This window comes from Rhinolophus sinicus, chromosome 14, assembly GCF_057876585.1.
Source record: "Rhinolophus sinicus isolate RSI-liver-muscle chromosome 14, RSI-T2T, whole genome shotgun sequence".
Classification (NCBI taxonomy): Eukaryota; Metazoa; Chordata; class Mammalia; order Chiroptera; family Rhinolophidae; genus Rhinolophus; species Rhinolophus sinicus.
Window position 1 is genome coordinate 98,598,777 of NC_142514.1, and position 24,905 is coordinate 98,623,681.

The following is a 24,905-nucleotide window of genomic DNA, read 5'->3' on the forward strand; positions in this document are numbered from 1 at the left end:
AACCCTAACCCTAATTCTAAACCTAACACTAACCCTGACGCAAATGTAACCCTAACGCTAACCCGAACCATATCCCTAACGCAAACCTATCATTAACACTAACCCTAACGCAAACCTAACCCTAACACTAACCCAAACACTAACCCGAACCTAACCCTAACCCTAACCCTAACGCAAACCTAACCCTAATCCTAACCCTATCGCAAATCTAACCCTAACCATAAACTTAAACCAAACACTAACCCTAACGCAAACCTAACCCTAAACCTAACCCTAACCCTAACTCAAAACCTAACCCTAACCCTAAACCTAACGCAAACCTATCCTTAACCCTAACCCTAACCCTAACCCTAACCCTAATACTAACCCTAACCGCAAAGCAAACTTAACGCTAACCCTAATCCTATCCCTTTCCCTAACCCTAACCGTAACCCTAAGGCTAACCTAACCCTAACCCTAACCATAACCTAACCATAACCCTAACGCAAACCTAACCCTAACCCTAACCCTAATCCAAACAATAAACCGAACCTAACTCTAACCCTAACCCTAAACCTAACCCAAACCCTAAAACCTACCCAAAAGCTATCCCTAACCCTAACCCTAACCCTAATCATAAAACCATAACGCTAACCCTAAAACTAACCCTAACCCCTAACACTAACCATAAACCTAATCCTAACACTAACCCTTAACCTAACCTTTACTATAACCCTAACGCAAACCTAAACTTAACCCTAACCCTAACCCTAACCCTAACGCAAATCTAACCCTAACCTTTTCTCTAAAACTAACCCTAACGCAAACCTAACAGTAACCCTAACCCTAACCCTAACACTAACGCAAACCTAACCCTAACCCTAAACCTAACCCTAACCCTAAACATAACCCAAACCTTAAACACTAAACCTAACCCTTACCATAACCGTAACGCAAATCTAACCCTAACCTTAACTCTAAACCTTCCCTAACCCTAACCCTAACCATAACCCTAACGCAAACCTAAACTTAACGCTAACCCTCACCCTAGCCCTAAACCTAACCCTAATGCAAACCTAACCCTAACCATAAACCTCTCACCGTAACCCTAACGCAAACCTAACCATAACCATAACCATAAACATAACCCTAAACCTAAACCTAACCCTAACCCAAACCCTAACGCAAACCTAACCCTTACCCTAACCCTAAACCTAAACATAACCCTAACCCTAACCTTAACGCAAACCTAACCCTAACCCTAACCCTAACCCTAAACCTAACTCTAACGCAAACATATCCCTTACGCTAACCCTAACCCTAACCCTATCCCTAACGCTAACCTAACCCTAACACTAACCCTAACGCAAACCTAACACTAACCCTAACCATAACCCTAACCCTAAACCCAAACGTAACCCTAACCATAACCCTAGCCTTAACCGTAACCCTAACGCAAACATAACCTGAACCCTCACCCTAACCCTAACCCTAACCCTAACCCAAACCTAACACTAACCCTAACCATAACGCAAACTTAACCCTAATCCTAACCCTATCGCAAACCTAACCCTAACCATAAACCTAAACAAAACCCTAACCCTAACGGAAATCTAACCCTAAAACTGACCCTAACCCTATCACTAACCCTAACCCTAACCCTAACGCAAACCTAACCCTAACCCTAACACTATCGCAAACCCTTACCCTAAAGCTAACCCAAACCCTAACCCTAACCCTAAACCTAACGAAAACCTATCCCTAACCCTAACCCTAACCCTAACCCTAACACTAACACTAACCCTAACCCCAACGCAAACCTAACGCTAACCCTAACCCTAACCCTTTCCCTAAACCTAGCCCTAACCCTATCGCAAACCTAACCGTAACCCTAACCCTAATCCAAGCCATAACCCGAACCTAACCCTAACCCTAACCCTAACGCAAACCTAACCCTAACCATAAACCTAACCCAAACCCTAACCCTAACGCAAACCTAACCCTCAACCTAATTCTAATCCCTATCCCTTACCCTGACCCTAACCCTAAAGCAAACCTAGCCCTAACCCTAACCCTAACCCTAACTCTAAACCTAACCCTAAACGTAACCATAACGCAAACCTAAACCTAACCCTAACATTAACCCTAACCCTAACACTAACGCAAACCTAAACTTAATCCTAAACCTAACCCTAACCCTAACCCTGACCCTAATCCAAACCCTAAACCCTACCCCTAAAGCTAACCCTAACCCTAATCCTAATCCTAATCATAAAACCCTAATGCTAAACCTAAAACTAACCCTAACCAAAACCCTAACCCCTAACACTAACCGTAACCCTAAAACTAACACTAACCCTAAACCTAACCTTTACCATAACCCTAACGCAAACCTAACCTTAACCCTAACCCTAACCCTAACGCAAATCTAACCCTAACCTTAACTCTAACACTAACCCTAACGCAAACCTAACCCTAATCCTAAGCCTAACCCTTACCCTAAACCTAACCCTAAACCTAACCATAATGAAAAACCTATCCCTGACCTAACCCTAACCCTAACCCTAACCCTAATCCTAACTCTAAACCTAACCATAAACCTAACCATAACGCAAACCTAACCCTAAACCTAACGCTAACCCTAACATAACGCAAACCTAACCCTAACCCTAAACCTAACCCTAACCCTAACCCTTACCCTAACCCAAACCCGAAACCCTAAACCGAACCATAACGGTAACCCTATCCCTAATGCAAACCTTACCCTAATCAAAACTCTAAGCCTAACAAAACCTAACCGTTACCATAACCCTAACGCAAATCTAACCCTAATCTTAACTCTAACCCTAACCCTAACCCTAACCCTAACCCTAACCCTTACGCAAACGTAATCATAACCATAAACACAACCTTAAACCTAAACATAAACCTAACCGTAACCCTAACTCTAACGATAACCTAACCCTAACACTAACCCTAATGCAAACCTAACCCTAATTCTAAACCTAACCCTAACCCTAACGCAAACCTAACCCTAACCCTAACCCTAACGGAAACCTAACCCTAACCCTAACCCTAACCCTAACCATAAACCTAATCCTAACGCAAACCTAACCCAAACCCTAACCGTAACCATAACCCTAACCCTAAACCTAACCCTAACCCTAACCCTACCCTAACACAAACCTACCTCCTTACCCTAACACTAACCCTAACTATAACTCTAAACCTAACCTTACCGCAAACCTAACCCTAAACCTAACCATAACTGTAACCCTAATCACTAAACGTAACCCTAAACATAACCCTAACCCTAACCGTAACCCTAACGCAAACCTAAACCGAACCCTCACCCTAACCCTAACCATAACCCGAACCTAAAACAAACCCTAACCCTAACGCAAACCTAACCCTAAACCTAACCCTAACCCTATCTCTAACCCTAACCCTAACCCTAACGCAAACCTAACCCTAACTCAAAACCAAACCCTAAACCTAACCCTAACGCAAATCTAACCCTAACCCTAACCCTAACCCTTACCCTAACATTAACGCAAACCTAAACCTAACCCTAAACCAAACCCTAACACTAACCGAAACCCAAACCCAAACCCTAAACCCTAACCCTAAAGCTAACCCTAACCCTAACCCTAACCCTAATCATAAAACCCTAACGCTAACCCTAACACTAACCCTAACCAAAACCCTAACCCCTAAGACTAACCATAACCCTAACCCAAACCCTAACGCAAACCTAACCCTAACCCTAAACCTAACTCTAACCCTAACGCAAACGTAACCCTAACCCTAACCCTAACTCTAACGCTATCGCAAATCTAACCCGAAACTTAACTCTAACCCTAAACCTAACAATAACCCTAATGATAAACCTAACGCAACCTAACCCTGACGCTAACCACAACCATAACCCTAACACTAACCCTAGTCATGGAACCCTAACGCTAACCCTAACCCTAACCCTAACCCTAAACGTAAATCCTAACTCTAACTCTAACCCTAACACTAACCCTAACGCAAACGTCACCCTAACCCTAAATCTAACCCAATCCCTAACGCAAAACTAACTCTAACACTAACCCCAATGCAAACCTAACCCTAACCCTAAACCTATCCCTAACCTTAACCCTAACCCTAACCCTAACCCTAACCCTAACCCTAACGCAAACGTAACCCTAACCCTAACCCTAACCCTAACCCTAAACCCTAAACGTAACCGTGACCATAACCCTACCCCTAACGATAACCCTAACGCAAACCTAACCCTAACCCTAACCCTAACACTAACCCTAACCCTAACCCTAACTCTAGCCCGAAACTAACCCTAACCCTAACCCTAACGGAACCCAAACCCTAATCCTAACCCTATCGAAAAACTAACCCTAACCATAATCCTAAACAAAACCCTAACCCTAACGCAAACCTAACCCTAAACCTAACTATAACCCTATCACTAACCGTACCCCTAACCCTAACGCAAACCGAACCCTAACCCTAACCTTAACCCTAACACTGAACCCTAAACGTAACCCTAACCATATCCCTTACCCTAACAGTAACCCGAACGAAAACCTAACCCTAACCCTAACCCTAACCCTAACCCTCAACCTAAACCTAACCATAACCCTAACCCTAACACAAACCCAAACACTAAAACCTAACCCTAAAGCTAACCCTAACCCTAACCCTAATCATAACACCCTAACGCTAACCCTAACACTAATCCTAAACAAAACACTAACCCCTAACCCTAACCCTAACCCTAACCCTAACGCAAACGTAACCCTAACCCTAACCCTAACCCTAACGCTAACGGAAATCTAACCCTAAATTTAACTCTAACCATATACCTAACACTAACCCTAACCATAACCCTAACGCAAACCTAACCCTAACGCTAACCCTAACCCTAATCCTAATCATAACCATAACCATAAACATAACCCTAAACATAAACCTAACCCTAACCCTAACCCTGAACCCTAAAGGTTATCCTAAACATAACCCTAACCCTAACCGTAACCCTAACGCAAAATTAACCCTAACCCTAACCCTCACCCTAAACCTAACCATAACCCTAACCCTAACCCTAACACTAACGCAATCCTAAATCTAACCCTAAACCTAACCTAACCCTAACCCTAACCCTAACCCTAACTCTAACCCTAAACATAACAATAACGCAAACCTAACCCAAACGCTAACCCTAACCCTAAACCTAAACCTAATCTAACCCTAACTGAAACCTATCCCTAACCCTAACCCTAACCCTAACCATGAAACCCTAACGCTAACCCTAACCCTAACCCTAACCCTAAACCTAAACCCTAACCCTAACTCTAACCTAACACTAACCCTAACGGAAACATAACCCTAACGCTAAACCTAACCCTATCCCTAACGCAAACCTAACCCTAACACTAACCCTAACAGAAACCTAACCCTAACTCTAATCCTAAACCTAACCCTAATCCTAACTCTAACCCTAACCCTAACCCTCACGCAAACGTAACCCTAACCCTAACCCTAACCCTAACCCTAACACTAACCCTAAACCCTAAACGTAACAGTAACCATAACCCTAACCCTAACAATAACGCTAACGCAAACCTAACCCTAACCCTAACCCTAACCCTAACCCGAAACTAACCCTAACCCTAACCCTAAGGGAAACCTAACCGTAATCCTAACCCTATCGCAAACCTAACCCTAAACATAATCCTAAACAAAACCCTAACCCTAAAGCAAACCTAACCCTAAACCTAACCCTAACCCTGTCACTAATCCTAACCCTAACCCTAACGCAAACCTAACCCTAACCCTAACCCTAACTCAAAACCTAACCCTAAACCTAACACTAACGCAAACCTAAACCTAACCCTAAACCGAACCCTAACCCTAACCCTAACCCTAACACAAACCTAACCCATACCCTAACCCTAACCATAACCATAAGCCTAAACCTAACCTTAACGCAAACGAACCCTAAACCTAACCCTAACCGTACCCCTAACCCTAACGCAAACCTAGAACTAACCCTCATCCTAACCCTAACCATAACCCTAAACCTAACCCTAAGACTAACGCAATCCTAAACCTAACCCTAAACCTAACCCTAACCCTAACCCTAACCCAAACCCAAACACTAAACCCTAACCCTAAAGCTAACCCTAACCCTAACCCTAACCCTAATTAAAAACCCTAAGGCTAAACCTAACACTAACCCTAACCAAAACCCTAACCCCTAACCCTAACCCTAACCCTAACCCTAAACCTAACCCTAACGCAAACGTAACCCTAACCCTAACCCTAACCCTAACGCTAACGGAAATCTAACCCTAAACTTAACTCTAACCATATACCTAACACTAAACCTAACCATAACCCTAACGCAAACCTAACCCTAACGCTAAACCTAACCCTAACCCTAACCCTAACCATAACCATAACCATAACCATAACCATAAACATAACCCTAAACATAAACCTAACCCTAACCCTAACCCTAACGCAAACCTAACCCTAACCCTAACCCTAACCCTAACCCTAACCCTAACCCTAACCCTAAACATAACGCTAACGCAAACCTAAGCCAAACGCTAACCCTAACCCTAAACCTAAACCTAATCTAACCCTAACTTAAACCTAACCCTAACCCTAACCCTAACCCTAACCATGAAACCCTAACGCTAACCCTAACACTAACCCTAACCCTAAACCTAAACCCTAACCCTAACTCTAAACCTAACTCTAACCCTAACGGAAACGTAACTCTAACGCTAAACCTAACCCTAACCCTAACCCTAACCCTAACCCTAACCCTAAACCCTAAACGTAACCGTAACCATAATCCCAACCCTAACAATAACCCTAACGCAAACCTAACCCTAACCCTAACCCTAACCCTTACCCGAAACTAACCCTAACCCTAACCCTAACGGAAACCTAACCGTAATCCTAACCCTATCGCAAACCTTATCCTAACCATAATCCTAAACAAAACCCTAACCCTAAAGCAAACCTAACCCTAAACCTAACCCTAACCCTATCACTAACCCTAACCCTAACCCTAACGCAAACCTAACCCTAACCCTAACCCTAACTCAAAATCTAACCCTAAACCTAAACCTAACACTAACGCAAAACTAAACGTAACACTAAACCTAACCATAACCCTAACCCTAACCGTACACAAACCTAACCCATACCATAACCCTAACCCTAACCATAACCCTAAACCTAACCTTAACGCAAACGAACCCTAACCCTAACCCTAACCGTACCACTAACCCTAATGCAAACCTAAACCTAACCCTCACCCTAACTCTATCCATAACCCTAAACCTAACCCTAAGACTAACGCAATCCTAAACCTAACCCTAAACCTAACCCTAACCCTAACCCTAACCCAAACCCAAAACCCTAAACCCTAACCCTAAAGCTAACCCTAACACTAACACTAACCCTAATTATAAAACCCTAACGCTAACCCTAACACTAACCCTAACCAAAACCCTAACCCCTAACCCTAACCCTAACCCTAACCGTAACGCAAACGTAACCCTAACCCTAACCCTACCCTAACGCTAACGGAAATCTAACCCTAAAATTAACTCTAACCATATACCTAAAACTAACCCTAACCATAACCCTAACGCAAACCTAAACTTAACGCTAACCCTAAACCTAACCCTAACCCTAACCATAACCATAAACATAACCCTAAACATAAACCTAACCCTAACCCTAACCCTAACGCAAACCTAACCATAACCCTAACCCTAACCCTAACCTTAACGCAAAACTAACCCTAACCCTAACCCTAACCCTAACCCTAAAGATAACGCTAACGCAAACCTAAGCCAAACGCTAACCCTAACCCTAAACCTAAACCTAATCTAACCCTAACTTAAACCTAACCCTAACCCTAACCCTAACCATGAAACCCTAACGCTAACCCTAACCATAACCCTAACCCTAAACCTAAACCCTAACCCTAACTCTAAACCTAACACTAACCCTAACGTAAACGTAACCCTAACCCTAACCCTAACTCTAAACCCTAAAAGTAACCGTAACCATAACCCTAACCCTAACCATAACCCTAACGCAAACCTAACCCTAACCCTAACCCTAACCCTAACCCTAACCCTAACCTGAAACTAACCCTAACCCTAACCCTAACGGAACCCAAACCCTAATCCTAAACCTATTGCAAACCTAACCCCAACCCTAACCCTAACCCTAACCCTAACCCTAACCCTAACCCTAAACCTTACCCTTCCCATTACCCTAACGCAAACGTAACCCTAACCCTAACCCTAACACTAACCGTAACGCAAATCTGACCTTAATCTTAACTCTAATACTAAACCAAACAATAACCTGAACCATAACCCTAACCCTAACTCTAACCCTAACCCTAACCCTAACGCAAACCTAACCCTAATCCTAACCCTAACCCAAACCCTAACCCTAACCTAACCCTAACGATAACCTAACCCTAAACTTAACCCTAAATCTAACACTAAACCTAACCCTAATCCTAATCCTAACCCTAAAGCAAACATAATCCTAACCCTAACCCTAGTCCTAAACCTAACCCGAACCCTAACCCTAACGAAAACCTAACCCTAAAACTAACCCTAATGAAAACCTATACCTAACACTAAACCTAATCCTAACCTTAACCCTAACCCTAACCCTAACCCTAACCCTAACCCTAACCCTAACACCAACCCTAAAGCAAACCTAACCCTAACCCTGTCCCTAAACCTAACCCTAACCGTAACGCAAACCTAACACTAACCCTAACCATAACCCTAACCTAATCCTAAAGCAAAACTATCCCTAACCCTAACGCTAACCCTAACCCTAACCCGAACCTAACCCTAACCCTAAACCTAATGCAAACCTAACCATAATCCTAACCGTATCGCAAACCTAACCCTAACCCTAACCCTAACGCAAACTTAACCCTAACCCTAACCCTAACCCTAACTCTAAACCTAACCCCAAACCAAACCCTAACGCTAACCTAACCCTAACCCTAATCCAAACATTAACCGAAACCCTAACACTAACGCAAACCTAACCTTAACCCTAAACCTAACCCAAACTCTAACTCTAACCCTAACCCAAACTCTAAACCCTAACCCTAAAGCTAACCCTAACCCTAACCCTAACCCTAATCATAAAACCCTAACGCAAACCATAAAACTAACCCTAAACCCTAACCATAACCATAACCCTAATCCTAACCCTAACCCTAAACCTAACCCTTTCCATAACCCTAACGCAAACCTAACCTTAAACCTAACCCTAAACCTAACCCTAACGCAAATCTAACCCAAACCTTATCACTAACCCTAAACCTAACCATAACCATAACCATAACCCTAACGCAAACCTAACCCTAACCCAAACCCTAACGCTAACCTTAACGCAAACCTAACCCTAACCCTAACCCTAACCCTAAACCTAACGCTAACGCAAACCTAACCCTAACGATAACCCTAACCCTAAATCTAACACTAAACTAACCCTGACTTAAACCTAACCCTAACCCTAACCCTAACCTTAAACCCTAACCCTAAAGCAACCTCTAACCCTAACACTAACCCTAACCATGAAAACCTAACGCTAACCCTAACCCTAACCCTAACCCTAAATCTAAACCCTAACCCTAACTCTAAACCTAACACTAACCCTGACGCAAATGTAACCCTAACGCTAACCCGAACCATATCCCTAACGCAAACCTATCATTAACACTAACCCTAACGCAAACCTAACCCTAACACTAACCCAAACACTAACCCGAACCTAACCCTAACCCTAACCCTAACGCAAACCTAACCCTAATCCTAACCCTATCGCAAATCTAACCCTAACCATAAACTTAAACCAAACACTAACCCTAACGCAAACCTAACCCTAAACCTAACCCTAACCCTAACTCAAAACCTAACCCTAACCCTAAACCTAACGCAAACCTATCCTTAACCCTAACCCTAACCCTAACCCTAACCCTAATACTAACCCTAACCGCAAAGCAAACTTAACGCTAACCCTAATCCTATCCCTTTCCCTAACCCTAACCGTAACCCTAAGGCTAACCTAACCCTAACCCTAACCATAACCTAACCATAACCCTAACGCAAACCTAACCCTAACCCTAACCCTAATCCAAACAATAAACCGAACCTAACTCTAACCCTAACCCTAAACCTAACCCAAACCCTAAAACCTACCCAAAAGCTATCCCTAACCCTAACCCTAACCCTAATCATAAAACCATAACGCTAACCCTAAAACTAACCCTAACCCCTAACACTAACCATAAACCTAATCCTAACACTAACCCTTAACCTAACCTTTACTATAACCCTAACGCAAACCTAAACTTAACCCTAACCCTAACCCTAACCCTAACGCAAATCTAACCCTAACCTTTTCTCTAAAACTAACCCTAACGCAAACCTAACAGTAACCCTAACCCTAACCCTAACACTAACGCAAACCTAACCCTAACCCTAAACCTAACCCTAACCCTAAACATAACCCAAACCTTAAACACTAAACCTAACCCTTACCATAACCGTAACGCAAATCTAACCCTAACCTTAACTCTAAACCTTCCCTAACCCTAACCCTAACCATAACCCTAACGCAAACCTAAACTTAACGCTAACCCTCACCCTAGCCCTAAACCTAACCCTAATGCAAACCTAACCCTAACCATAAACCTCTCACCGTAACCCTAACGCAAACCTAACCATAACCATAACCATAAACATAACCCTAAACCTAAACCTAACCCTAACCCAAACCCTAACGCAAACCTAACCCTTACCCTAACCCTAAACCTAAACATAACCCTAACCCTAACCTTAACGCAAACCTAACCCTAACCATAACCCTAACCCTAAACCTAACTCTAACGCAAACATATCCCTAACGCTAACCCTAACCCTAACCCTATCCCTAACGCTAACCTAACCCTAACGCAAACCTAACACTAACCCTAACCATAACCCTAACCCTAAACCCAAACGTAACCCTAACCATAACCCTAGCCTTAACCGTAACCCTAACGCAAACATAACCTGAACCCTCACCCTAACCCTAACCCTAACCCTAACCCAAACCTAACACTAACCCTAACCATAACGCAAACTTAACCCTAATCCTAACCCTATCGCAAACCTAACCCTAACCATAAACCTAAACAAAACCCTAACCCTAACGGAAATCTAACCCTAAAACTGACCCTAACCCTATCACTAACCCTAACCCTAACCCTAACGCAAACCTAACCCTAACCCTAACACTATCGCAAACCCTTACCCTAAAGCTAACCCAAACCCTAACCCTAACCCTAAACCTAACGAAAACCTATCCCTAACCCTAACCCTAACCCTAACCCTAACACTAACACTAACCCTAACCCCAACGCAAACCTAACGCTAACCCTAACCCTAACCCTTTCCCTAAACCTAACCCTAACCCTATCGCAAACCTAACCGTAACCCTAACCCTAATCCAAGCCATAACCCGAACCTAACCCTAACCCTAACCCTAACGCAAACCTAACCCTAACCATAAACCTAACCCAAACCCGAACCCTAACGCAAACCTAACCCTCAACCTAACTCTAATCCCTATCCCTTACCCTGACCCTAACCCTAAAGCAAACCTAGCCCTAACCCTAACCCTAACCCTAACTCTAAACCTAACCCTAAACGTAACCATAACGCAAACCTAAACCTAACCCTAACATTAACCCTAACCCTAACACTAACGCAAACCTAAACATAATCCTAAACCTAACCCTAACCCTAACCCTGACCCTAATCCAAACCCTAAACCCTACCCCTAAAGCTAACCCTAACCCTAATCCTAATCCTAATCATAAAACCCTAATGCTAAACCTAAAACTAACCCTAACCAAAACCCTAACCCCTAACACTAACCGTAACCCTAAAACTAACACTAACCCTAAACCTAACCTTTACCATAACCCTAACGCAAACCTAACCTTAACCCTAACCCTAACCCTAACGCAAATCTAACCCTAACCTTAACTCTAACACTAACCCTAACGCAAACCTAACCCTAATCCTAAGCCTAACCCTTACCCTAAACCTAACCCTAAACCTAACCATAATGAAAAACCTATCCCTGACCTAACCCTAACCCTAACCCTAACCCTAATCCTAACTCTAAACCTAACCATAAACCTAACCATAACGCAAACCTAACCCTAAACCTAACGCTAACCCTAACATAACGCAAACCTAACCCTAACCCTAAACCTAACCCTAACCCTAACCCTTACCCTAACCCAAACCCGAAACCCTAAACCGAACCATAACGGTAACCCTATCCCTAATGCAAACCTTACCCTAATCAAAACTCTAAGCCTAACAAAACCTAACCGTTACCATAACCCTAACGCAAATCTAACCCTAATCTTAACTCTAACCCTAACCCTAACCCTAACCCTAACCCTAACCCTAACCCTAACCCTTACGCAAACGTAATCATAACCATAAACACAACCTTAAACCTAAACATAAACCTAACCGTAACCCTAACTCTAACGATAACCTAACCATAACACTAACCCTAATGCAAACCTAACCCTAATTCTAAACCTAACCCTAACCCTAACGCAAACCTAACCCTAACCCTAACCCTAACGGAAACCTAACCCTAACCCTAACCCTAACCCTAACCATAAACCTAATCCTAACGCAAACCTAACCCAAACCCTAACCCTAACCATAACCCTAACCCTAAACCTAACCCTAACCCTAACCCTACCCTAACACAAACCTACCTCCTTACCCTAACACTAACCCTAACTATAACTCTAAACCTAACCTTACCGCAAACCTAACCCTAAACCTAACCATAACTGTAACCCTAATCACTAAACGTAACCCTAAACATAACCCTAACCCTAACCGTAACCCTAACGCAAACCTAAACCGAACCCTCACCCTAACCCTAACCATAACCCGAACCTAAAACAAACCCTAACCCTAACGCAAACCTAACCCTAAACCTAACCCTAACCCTATCTCTAACCCTAACCCTAACCCTAACGCAAACCTAACCCTAACTCAAAACCAAACCCTAAACCTAACCCTAACGCAAATCTAACCCTAACCCTAACCCTAACCCTTACCCTAACATTAACGCAAACCTAAACCTAACCCTAAACCAAACCCTAACACTAACCGAAACCCAAACCCAAACCCTAAACCCTAACCCTAAAGCTAACCCTAACCCTAACCCTAACCCTAATCATAAAACCCTAACGCTAACCCTAACACTAACCCTAACCAAAACCCTAACCCCTAAGACTAACCATAACCCTAACCCAAACCCTAACGCAAACCTAACCCTAACCCTAAACCTAACTCTAACCCTAACGCAAACGTAACCCTAACCCTAACCCTAACTCTAACGCTATCGCAAATCTAACCCGAAACTTAACTCTAACCAAAACCTAACACTAACCCTAATGATAAACCTAACGCAACCTAACCCTGACGCTAACCACAACCATAACCCTAACACTAACCCTAGTCATGGAACCCTAACGCTAACCCTAACCCTAACCCTAACCCTAAACGTAAATCCTAACTCTAACTCTAACCCTAACACTAACCCTAACGCAAACGTCACCCTAACCCTAAATCTAACCCAATCCCTAACGCAAAACTAACTCTAACACTAACCCCAATGCAAACCTAACCCTAACCCTAAACCTATCCCTAACCCTAACCCTAACCCTAACCCTAACCCTAACCCTAACGCAAACCTAACCCTAACCACAACAATAACCCTATCCCTAACTCTAACCCTAACCCTAACCCTATCCCTAACGCTAACCTAAACCTAACACTATCCCTAACGGAAACCTAACCCTAACCCTAACCCTAACCCTAACTCTAACCCTAACCCTAACCCTAACGCAAACCTAACCCTAACCCTAACCCTAACCCTAACCCTAAAACTACCCCTAACGCAAACCTAAACCTAATCCTAACCCTAACACTAACCCTAACCCTAAACCTAACCCTAACACTAACCCTAACCTAACACAAACCTAACCCTTACCCCAACCCTAACCCTAACCATAACCCTAAACCTAAGCTTAACGCAAACGAACCCTAAACCTAACCCTAACCGTAACCCTAACACTAACGCAAACCTAAACCTAACCCTAACCCTAACCTTAACCCTAACCCTAAACCCTAAACGGAAGCCTAACACTAACCCTAACCCTAACCATGAAACCCTAACGCTAACCATAACCCTAACCCTAACCCTAAACCTAAACCATAACCCTAACTCTAACCTTAACACTAACCCTCATGCAAACGTAACCCTAACCCTAACCCTAACCCTATCCCTAACGCTAACCTAACCCTAACACTAACCCTAACACAAACCTAACACTAACCCTAACCAAAACCCTAACCCCTAAGACTAACCATAACCCTAACCCAAACCCTAACGCAAACCTAACCCTAACCCTAAACCTAACTCTAACCCTAACGCAAACGTAACCCTAACCCTAACCCTAACTCTAACGCTATCGCAAATCTAACCCGAAACTTAACTCTAACCCTAAACCTAACACTAACCCTAATGATAAACCTAACGCAACCTAACCCTGACGCTAACCACAACCATAACCCTAACACTAACCCTAGTCATGGAACCCTAACGCTAACCCTAACCCTAACCCTAACCCTAAACGTAAATCCTAACTCTAACTCTAACCCTAACACTAACCCTAACGCAAACGTCACCCTAACCCTAAATCTAACCCAATCCCTAACGCAAAACTAACTCTAACACTAACCCCAATGCAAACCTAACCCTAACCCTAAACCTATCCCTAACCCTAACCCTAACCCTAACCCTAACCCTAACCCTAACGCAAACCTAACCCTAACCACAACCATAACCCTATCCCTAACTCTAACCCTAACCCTAACCCTATCCCTAACGCTAACCTAAACCTAACACTATCCCTAACGCAAACCTAACCCTAACCCTAACCCTAACCCTAACTCTAACCCTAACCCTAACCCTAACGCAAACCTAACCCTAACCCTAACCCTAACCCTAACCCTAAAACTACCCCTAACGCAAACCTAAACCTAATCCTAACCCTAACACTAACCCTAACCCTAAACCTAACCCTAACACTAACCCTAACCTAACACAAACCTAACCCTTACCCCAACCCTAACCCTAACCATAACCCTAAACCTAAGCTTAACGCAAACGAACCCTAAACCTAACCCTAACCGTAACCCTAACACTAACGCAAACCTAAACCTAACCCTAACCCTAACCTTAACCCTAACCCTAAACCCTAAACGGAAGCCTAACACTAACCCTAACCCTAACCATGAAACCCTAACGCTAACCATAACCCTAACCCTAACCCTAAACCTAAACCATAACCCTAACTCTAACCTTAACACTAACCCTCATGCAAACGTAACCCTAACCCTAACCCTAACCCTATCCCTAACGCTAACCTAACCCTAACACTAACCCTAACGCAAACCTAACACTAACCCCAACCCTAACCCTAACCCTAAACCCAAACTTAACCCTAACCATAACCCTAGCCTTAACCGTAACCCTAACGCAAACCTAACCCGAACCCTCACCCTGACCGTAACCCTAACCCTAACCCAAAACTAACACTAAGCCTAACCCTAACGCAAACTTAACCCTAATCCTAACCCTATCGCAAACCTAACCCTAACCATAAACCTAAACAAAACCCTAACCCTAACGCAAATCTAACCCTAAAACTAACCCTAACCCTATCACTAACCCTAACCCTAACCCTAACGCAAACCTAACCCTAACCCTAACCCTATCGCAAACCCTTACCCTAAAGCTAACCCAAACCATAACCCTAACCCTAAACCTAACGCAAACCTTTCCCTAACCCTAACCCTAACCCTTACACTAACACTAACCCTAACCCCAACGCAAACCTAACGCTAACCCTAACCCTAACCCTTTCCCTAACCCTAACCCTAACCCTAACGCAAACCTAACCGTAACCCTAACCCTAATCCAAGCCATAACACGAACCTAACCCTAACCCTAACCCTAACCCTAACGCAAACCTAACCCTAACCATAAACCTAACCCAATCCCTAACGCAAACCTGTGGGGAGCCATGGTTGCAGTTAACTTTAAAGCAGTTAACTTTAAAGCCTTAACAGAATGGCTCGGTTTATGCTTAACCTGTTTCCTCCCCCTGAGACAATTATCTCTGCCTGTATCTGAAGAGTGCTTGCATGCTGCTCAGGAATGTGGTGGGAGTGGCCAGTTCCCAGAACAGAAGGCTGATGCCTATCAGGGCTATTGATAAGATAATTACATTTGGGAGTTTCAGTAAATTTTGTGTCTCCTGTGTTAAAGTTAAAGTTTTACTGTTAACTAGGTAATGCATTTTTGTACTTGCTAAACTGCACGTCCACAGAAGGTATAAATTCTGGGGACAAAATAAACTCAGCGTCTCCAGGAACACTGGGGTCCGCGATCGCCATCATCAAAGTGTGAGTGCCTTTTTTCATTCCCACTCCCCTTGTCAGGAACCGTTCGACTCGTGGCGGCTGGCCCGCTACAAGTGGCGCCCGAACAGGGACTGAATATAGGGGTAATAGTGAGGAACACCGTGTGGCAAGGGCCCAGCTCATTGGAGCTAATCAGTGGATGCACGGTGAGCAAGGCACTGTCCCCTCGGTCGAATGAGTGTGTGAGTGAGTGATAGCTCCACGACTTCGTGTTACGGAGCTTGATTGGGTCCTAACCTGCGGTTCCGGTTCTGTCATATGGCATAACGGCGACTGGGCTTTACAACCCACCTGGCCGGGGGATTTATACCGGCGCGCCTCTAGCTAAGACGGATTTGGCCCCGCAAGGGACACGGCCAGACGGACACCTGAGTGTTTTTCTTTGTTTGAAAGAAGGGCCGAGTTAGGGAAAAAGGATGGGTCACGCCAGCAGCAAGGACCTGTATGTTAGAGGACTTAAGAAACTGCTTGCTGCTCGCGGCAGTCGTATGAGCCGAGAGCAGTTAGATAAATTCTTAGACTTTATAAAGGAAGTCTGCCCGTGGTTTCCTGAAGAAGGAACGGTCAGCCTGGAAACCTGGCAGAAAGTGGGAGAACAATTAAAGGATTTTTACACCGTCCACGGGCCTCAGCAGGTTCCGATTGAAACATTTGGACTGTGGACTTTAATCCGGGACTGTTTGAACCTTAAACATGAGGAATGCAAATTAGAGAAAGTAAAACAAGCCGGCAATGAGGAGGGAGGGGGCGCAAAGTTGTTAGAGGGAGTTCTTAAAGTTAACAAAGAGCCGGTTGCTCAAGAGTTTCCAGACGACATATGGGAAAATTTGAGCCCTAGAGACCAGGAAGAATTAGAGGATGAGGCTGCTAAAGATGATAGGGATAAATATCCTCCTGTCGTAGCTATGGCCCAAGAAAAGGGACCGACATCTGATGCTCTTCTTACTTTGTCGGAACAGATAAAAAAGATTCAGGGACAATTAATAGAGCTTAAGGTTTCAAATAGTGAAGGAAATGGTCCTCGAGGCTCACGAGTCTCTTGCAAGGATCCTTGGAATCCGGGGAGAGAGGATCCCCCTTTCGATCCTTCTGCCCCGCCTCCTGAGAACCCCGGTATGTGGGATCCTCCGTTACAGCCCCCTGTCTGGGAGAAGCCCACACAGCCTCCACCGGGTTATATCAAACCGGAATCCGATTCTTTTGTTGTGCGATCGCCACTTCAAATGGCTTGTGAACAAGCACAGGCAAGGGGAATCTACGGAGCAGTTCGGGGTCTATCCTATTTTTGATAGAATTGACAGGAGAACGGGAGTCAGAGTTCGGCATTGGGAGCCATTTCAATGGAAGGAAATAAAAGAGTTAAAAGAGGCTTGCGTGCAGTATGGACCCATAGCTCCTTTCACCATGGCAATTTTAGACGCTTTATCAGGAGAGGCAACTCCCCCTGAGGATTGGAAACATATTGCCCATGCCTGCCTTTCTGGGGGCGATTACCTTTTATGGAAATCAGAATTTTATGAAAATTGCAAGAAAAAGGCTAATCAGAATGACTTGCGGCGAGTCCCCATTACTTTTGAAATGTTAGCGGGCGAAGGGATATACGCTAATATAGAAAACCAAATGGGTTTTGCCCCGGGCGCCTATGCACAAACTTCTGTAGCAGCTAAAGATGCATGGCGAATACTGCCTGATACCTCCCGTAAAGAGGAGCATGTATCTCAAATAAGACAGAGACCTGACGAGCCCTTCCAAGATTTTGTGTCTCGCCTTACCACCGCAGCCGGAAGGATTTTTGGGACGTCAATTGCTACCCAGTCCTTTATAACGCAGCTTGCCTATGAAAATGCCAACTCGGCATGTCAAGCTGTTATTAGGCCAATTAGGAAGAAAGGAACCTTATCTGATTACATTCGCCTGTGCACTGATGTGGGCTCCTCTTTTACCCAGGGCATAGCGATAGCGGCTGCTCTTCAGGGGAAACCTATGAAGGAAGTGCTATGGCAACAGGCACGACTCAATGCAGGGAGTCGCTCTGGAGCTTGTTTTACTTGTGGAAAGAAGGGACATCGAGCGGCTCAATGCCCCGATAAGGGAGAAACAGGGATTGTAGCTGCTCCTGTTAAGAAACCTCCAGATGTTTGTCCTAAATGCAGGAGAGGGAAACATTGGGCTAATGAATGTAAATCTAAGACAGATAAAGATGGGAACCCGATTCAGGGAAACTGGGTGAGGGGCCAGCCCCAGGCCCCGAATCAGCAATGTTATGGGGCACCGCAGATCCCCGAACTGAAAGGGAGCGAACCTCAGAGAGGAAATACATCACAGATTTATTCCGGGCAACCCCAGGCAGCGCAGGATTGGACTTGTGTTCCACCGCCGACATCGTATTAACTCCTGAAATGGGAATGCAAGCCCTACCCACAGGGGTTTTTGGGCCGCTGCCGCCAAAAACCGTTGGGCTTTTATTAGGGAGAAGTGGTACGACCATGAAGGGAATTCAAGTTTCCCCGGGAGTTATTGATGAGGATTTTACTGGAGAGATTAAGATCATGGTTCATTCACCATTAACTATTTCCAATATACCTGCTGGAATGCGAATTGCCCAGTTAATAATTCTCCCTAGAATGAAAATAGGAAAGAACCAACAAAATCAGGAACGGGGGAATCGAGGCTTTGGTTCCTCGGATGTATATTGGGTTCAAGAAATAAAGAAAGATCGACCTGTTTTACAGCTTAAGATTGATGGGAAAGATTTTCAGGGACTTTTAGATACTGGAGCTGATGTATCTTGCATATCTGCGCAACATTGGCCATCTAATTGGCCGATGCAAAGTACGAGTACAAGCCTGCAAGGTATCGGTCAGTCTCACGCCCCACAGCAAAGTAGTAATTTGTTATCATGGCAGGATGATGATGGTCATCAAGGAACATTTCAGCCTTATATTATCCCCGGTCTGCCGGTATATTTGTGGGGACGTGATATTATGAGCAATATGGGAGTTTATCTTTACAGCCCGAGTGTTCAAGTAACTCAGCAGATGTTTGATCAGGGGCTTCTTCCCAGGAAAGGCTTAGGGAGCGCAGGACAAGGACGTCAGGAACCTATTTCACCCAATCCTAATTTACAGAGAACAGGTTTAGGGTATTTTTCCCAGGGGTCATAGACTTACCTGTACTCCACCAAAAAACAGCAGAAGCAATTACTTGGAAATCTGATACGCCTGTGTGGATAGATCAATGGCCCCTTACTAAAGAAAAAATCTTGGCCGCTCAAGCGCTAGTACAGGAGCAGCTTGAACAAGGCAACATAACTGAATCAACCTCTCCTTGGAACTCACCCATTTTTGTAATTAAGAAAAAATCAGGGAAATGGAGATTATTGCAGGATTTAAGAAAAGTAAATGAAACTATGGAAGTTATGGGGGCTTTGCAACCAGGATTACCTCATCCCTCTGCTATACCAAAGGACACTTATAAAATAGTGCTGGATTTGAAGGATTGTTTTTACACTATACCTCTTCATCCCCAAGATTGTAAGAGATTTGCTTTTAGTATTCCTAGCCAGAACTTTCAGGAACCCATGAGGAGATATCAGTGGCGGGTTCTTCCCCAGGGCATGGCAAATAGCCCCACCTTGTGCCAAAAGTTTGTTAGTGAAGCAATTGATAACACCAGACAACAATTTCCTTCTGTGTATATCATTCATTATATGGATGACATCTTGTTGGCTTGTAAGAAAGAAGGAATGTTGTTAGCTTGCTTTGTAGATATGAAGAAGAACCTTCTGGCCTCAGGTCTTATTATTGCACCAGAGAAAGTACAGAGAAGTGAGCCTTATGCTTATCTGGGATTTCAATTGTTTGCTCAACATTTTTCCCCTCAAAAGATAGAACTCAGAAAAGATCATCTTAAGTCTCTTAATGATTTTCAAAAGCTGTTGGGAGATATTAATTGGCTGCGTCCTTCTTTGGGACTAACTACTGGAGATCTTAAACCATTGTTTGAAATTTTGAAAGGGGATTCTGATCCAACCTCTCCCAGGTCTCTTACTGAGCCTGCACGAGAAGCGCTCCTTAAAGTAGAGAAGGCTATCCAGGAACAACATGTGTCCTTCTTTGATTATGATAAATCTTTGGATGTGTATGTATTAAGTACTAAGCATACACCCACTGCAGTTTTGTGGCAAGAAGGGCCACTTAGATGGATACATCTTCCTGTGACTGCTCAGAAAAATCTCACTCCTTATTATGAATTTGTGGCTAGTTTAATTCAAGAAAGCCGCTTAGAAGCTAGAAAATATTATGGAAAAGAGCCAGATTCTATTGTTGTTCCTTTTACAAAAATCCAAATTCAAGGCTTGATGCAGTTTACTGATAGCTTTCCTGTTGCATTGGCTGGTTTTGCAGGAGCATTGGATAATCATTATCCCAAGCATAAATTGCTTCAATTTTTTCAGCATCATGCTCCTATTTTTCCTTCAGTTGTGTCACATGCTCCTCTTCCTGCTGTACCTAATATTTTTACTGATGGATCTAGTAATGGTGTAGCTGTCTATGCACTCAATGAAAAGGTCATCAATAGAGTGCAGACACCTCCAGCCTCAGCTCAAATAGTTGAGCTTCGAGCAGTTCATATGGTATTGCTTGATTTTGCTTCTCAGTCTTTTAATTTATTTTCTGATAGCCATTATGTGGTCCGTGCTATCCAAAATTTAGAAACAGTACCTTTTATTAGTACCAGTAATCCTGTTATCCAGGATTTGTTTTTTCAGATACAACAGGCCATTCAGCTGCGCTGTAAAAAATTTTTTATTGGCCATATTAGAGCTCATTCTAATCTTCCAGGCCCTTTGGCCTCAGGAAATCAAATTGCAGACACTGCTACTCAGCTTGTTGCCTTAACTCGAGTAGAGAAAGCACAAAAGGCTCATAGCCTCCACCATCAAAATAGTCAGAGCTTGAGATTGCAGTATAAAATTACCAGAGAAGCAGCACGTCAAATAGTAAAACAGTGTCCAGATTGTTCACATCTTCTGCCTGTGCCTCATTATGGAGTCAACCCCCGAGGCTTACGTCCTAATGACTTATGGCAAATGGATGTGACTCATATACCTGAATTTGGAAAATTAAAATATGTTCATGTCTCCATCGATACGTTCTCCGGATTCGTTGTGGCTTCTGTTCAGACAGGAGAAGCAACGTCACACGTAATTAGACATTGTCTTGCTGCATTTGCCATGATTGGAACTCCTAAAAAACTTAAAACAGACAATGGCTCATGTTATACCAGCAAAAAATTTGCTCTATTTTGCCAGCAATTTTCGATCAATCATGTTACTGGCATTCCTTACAATCCCCAAGGACAAGGGATTGTTGAGCGTACTCATGGTACATTAAAAGTTAATTTACAAAAAATAAAAAAGGGGGAGTTATATCCCCTGACACCTCATAATTATTTGTCTCATTCTCTCTTTATTCAAAATTTTTTGACCTTGGATGCCCATGGTAAAAGTGCTACGGAGCGCTTTTGGCATCCTTCTGCAGCCCCTCAGGCTTTGGTCAAATGGAAAGACCCACTTACGGGCTCTTGGCATGGCCCAGATCCAGTCCTCATATGGGGACGAGGACATGTATGTGTTTTTCCACAGGATGCAGAAGGCCCTCGGTGGCTGCCAGAAAGATTGGTGCGACATGTGGACCCTCAGCCCATTGATGATGCTACTGATGCTTTGCCAAGCGGAACCTGACCAGACGTATTGGGCCTATGTACCTGATCCACCAATCCTCCACCCCGCTGTGTGGGATGGTCCTGAGATTCCAGTTTATGTTAATGATACTAAGGCCTTAGGATTGCCTTCTGATGGACATATGAAACAGCATTTGGAAAATAATTTCACTTACAATGGCATAGGTTTGGGATTGCCTATTTGTATTGCAAAAAATAGCTCCATGATTGGGTGTTTGCGTAGTTCCCCTGTCATTATGCATATTCATGATTCTTTAATTGGATGGACTGTTCGTCTTAACATGCTAGGCGATTGGTCCGGAGGGCGCAAGATAAAGCTGCCCATCCCTTCATCACATCCATCTTGCAATAAAAGATTGAAACTGGATACTGAGACTGTTCCATGGAGAGCTTGTCCTGGTAATGATCCTGTTCGTTATGACATCCCTGGAACAGGCAGATATATTATTGATTGGTCAAGAAATAACCGGTCCGGATGGGCCCGTGAACTGATTTCTGGACTGTGGAATTCTGATACGCAGTATCCGCAAAATTCACTATGGAGGCTTATGGGAGCAATGGATAAGGTTGAAACCAGGCTCTCTCTGCCCATGAGGATTTTGGAAGACGGAACTAAGGAGTGGACTATTGTTACTGAGACTGTTAATGTATCTGCTTGTGTTCCTTCCCCTTATGCACTCTTGATTGGAAATATTAATGTATATTTTGTGGGAGATCAATTTAATGTGTCTTGTAATAATTGTATTTTGACTAATTGTATTTCTTGGGTACCTTTGGGGACCCAGGTTATGATACTTAAACAACCATCTTTTATTATGCTTCCTGTTAATATTTCTGGACCTTGGTATGCTGAAAGAAGTTTGCAGGTTTTAAAAGAAATTGAATATGCTTTGAGTAGACAAAAATGATTTGTTGGACTTCTAATTGCTGGAATTATGGCTTTGGTTACTATAATTGCAACTGCTGCTACAGCAGCTGTGGCTCTCTCTCAGACTATTCAAAATGCTCATTATGTTAATACTCTTTCAAAGAATGTTACCTTAGCCTTGGGAACCCAAGAGGCTATTGATGAGAAATTAGAACAGAAGGTGAATGCTCTTTATGATGCGGTTCAGTATATGGGAGAGGTCATTCAGGGTATGAAAGTTAAATTTCATTTAGAATGTCATCCGGAGTATCATTGGATTTGTGTTACTCCTAAAAAATATAATAATAGTCAGTATGATTGGAGTCGAGTTCGTTCACATCTTCAAGGAATTTGGCATGATGCTAACCTATCTTTAGACATGTTTCAGCTTCACGATGAAATTCAAAGTATGAGAGAAGCTGAACCTTTGAAATTTGATGCAGCTCAGGCTGCTTCTGAGTTTGTTAATGTTCTTAGGAATGCTTTGCCCTCTATGCCTTATATTACCCATTCTGTTATAATATTTCTTACATTGGGCATCTGTGTCTGTTTGGTTCTGTGCCTACTCCCCATCCTCATTAGATGTTTTATCAGCAAAATGTTAGACTTACGAGCTGACATCCATCAGCTTGAGCTAAAGGCAAGCAATAAGACTCTCACCCCTGTGCATTTATGAGGGACGGGTTAGTCAATGACGGGCAAATACTTAGGAGCCGCTTCAACACCTAAGACAGGGCTTGTATTAATAAAATATGAGTACCAATGACGGGTAAGTTGAGGCAGGCGTCCTGGGATGCCTAAGACAGGCGCCGTCACCTCGCCATCCTGGCTGGATGGATTTTGTTCCTATAAAATAAAAAAGGGGGAGATGTGGGGAGCCATGGTTGCAGTTAACTTTAAAGCAGTTAACTTTAAAGCCTTAACAGAATGGCTCGGTTTATGCTTAACCTGTTTCCTCCCCCTGAGACAATTATCTCTGCCTGCATCTGAAGAGTGCTTGCATGCTGCTCAGGAATGTGGTGGGAGTGGCCAGTTCCCAGAACAGAAGGCTGATGCCTATCAGGGCTATTGATAAGATAATTACATTTGGGAGTTTCAGTAAATTTTGTGTCTCCTGTGTTAAAGTTAAAGTTTTACTGTTAACTAGGTAATGCATTTTTGTACTTGCTAAACTGCACGTCCACAGAAGGTATAAATTCTGGGGACAAAATAAACTCAGCGTCTCCAGGAACACTGGGGTCCGCGATCGCCATCATCAAAGTGTGAGTGCCTTTTTTCATTCCCACTCCGCTTGTCAGGAACCGTTCGACTCGTGGCGTCTGGCCCGCTACACAAACCTAACTCTAACACTAACCCCAATGCAAACCTAACCCTAACCATAAACCTATCCCTAACCCTAACCTAAACCCTAACCCTAACCCTAACGCAAACCTAACCCTAACCACAACCATAACCCTATCCCTAACTCTAACCCTAACCCTAACCCTATCCCTAACGCTAACCTAAACCTAACACTATCCCTAACGCAAACCTAACCCTAACCCTAACCCTAACCTAATTCTAACCCTAACCCTAACCCTAACGCAAACCTAACCCTAACCATAACCCTAACCCTAAAACTACCC

At 43.5% G+C, this 24,905-nt stretch overlaps 1 pseudogene; it reads left to right on the forward strand.

Annotated features, from left to right (window-relative positions):
- The first annotated feature begins 22,654 nt into the window (after nt 1–22,654).
- LOC148755767 (endogenous retrovirus group K member 18 Env polyprotein-like) lies at nt 22,655–23,978 on the forward strand (annotated as a pseudogene).
- Nucleotides 23,979–24,905: the final 927 nt, after the last annotated feature.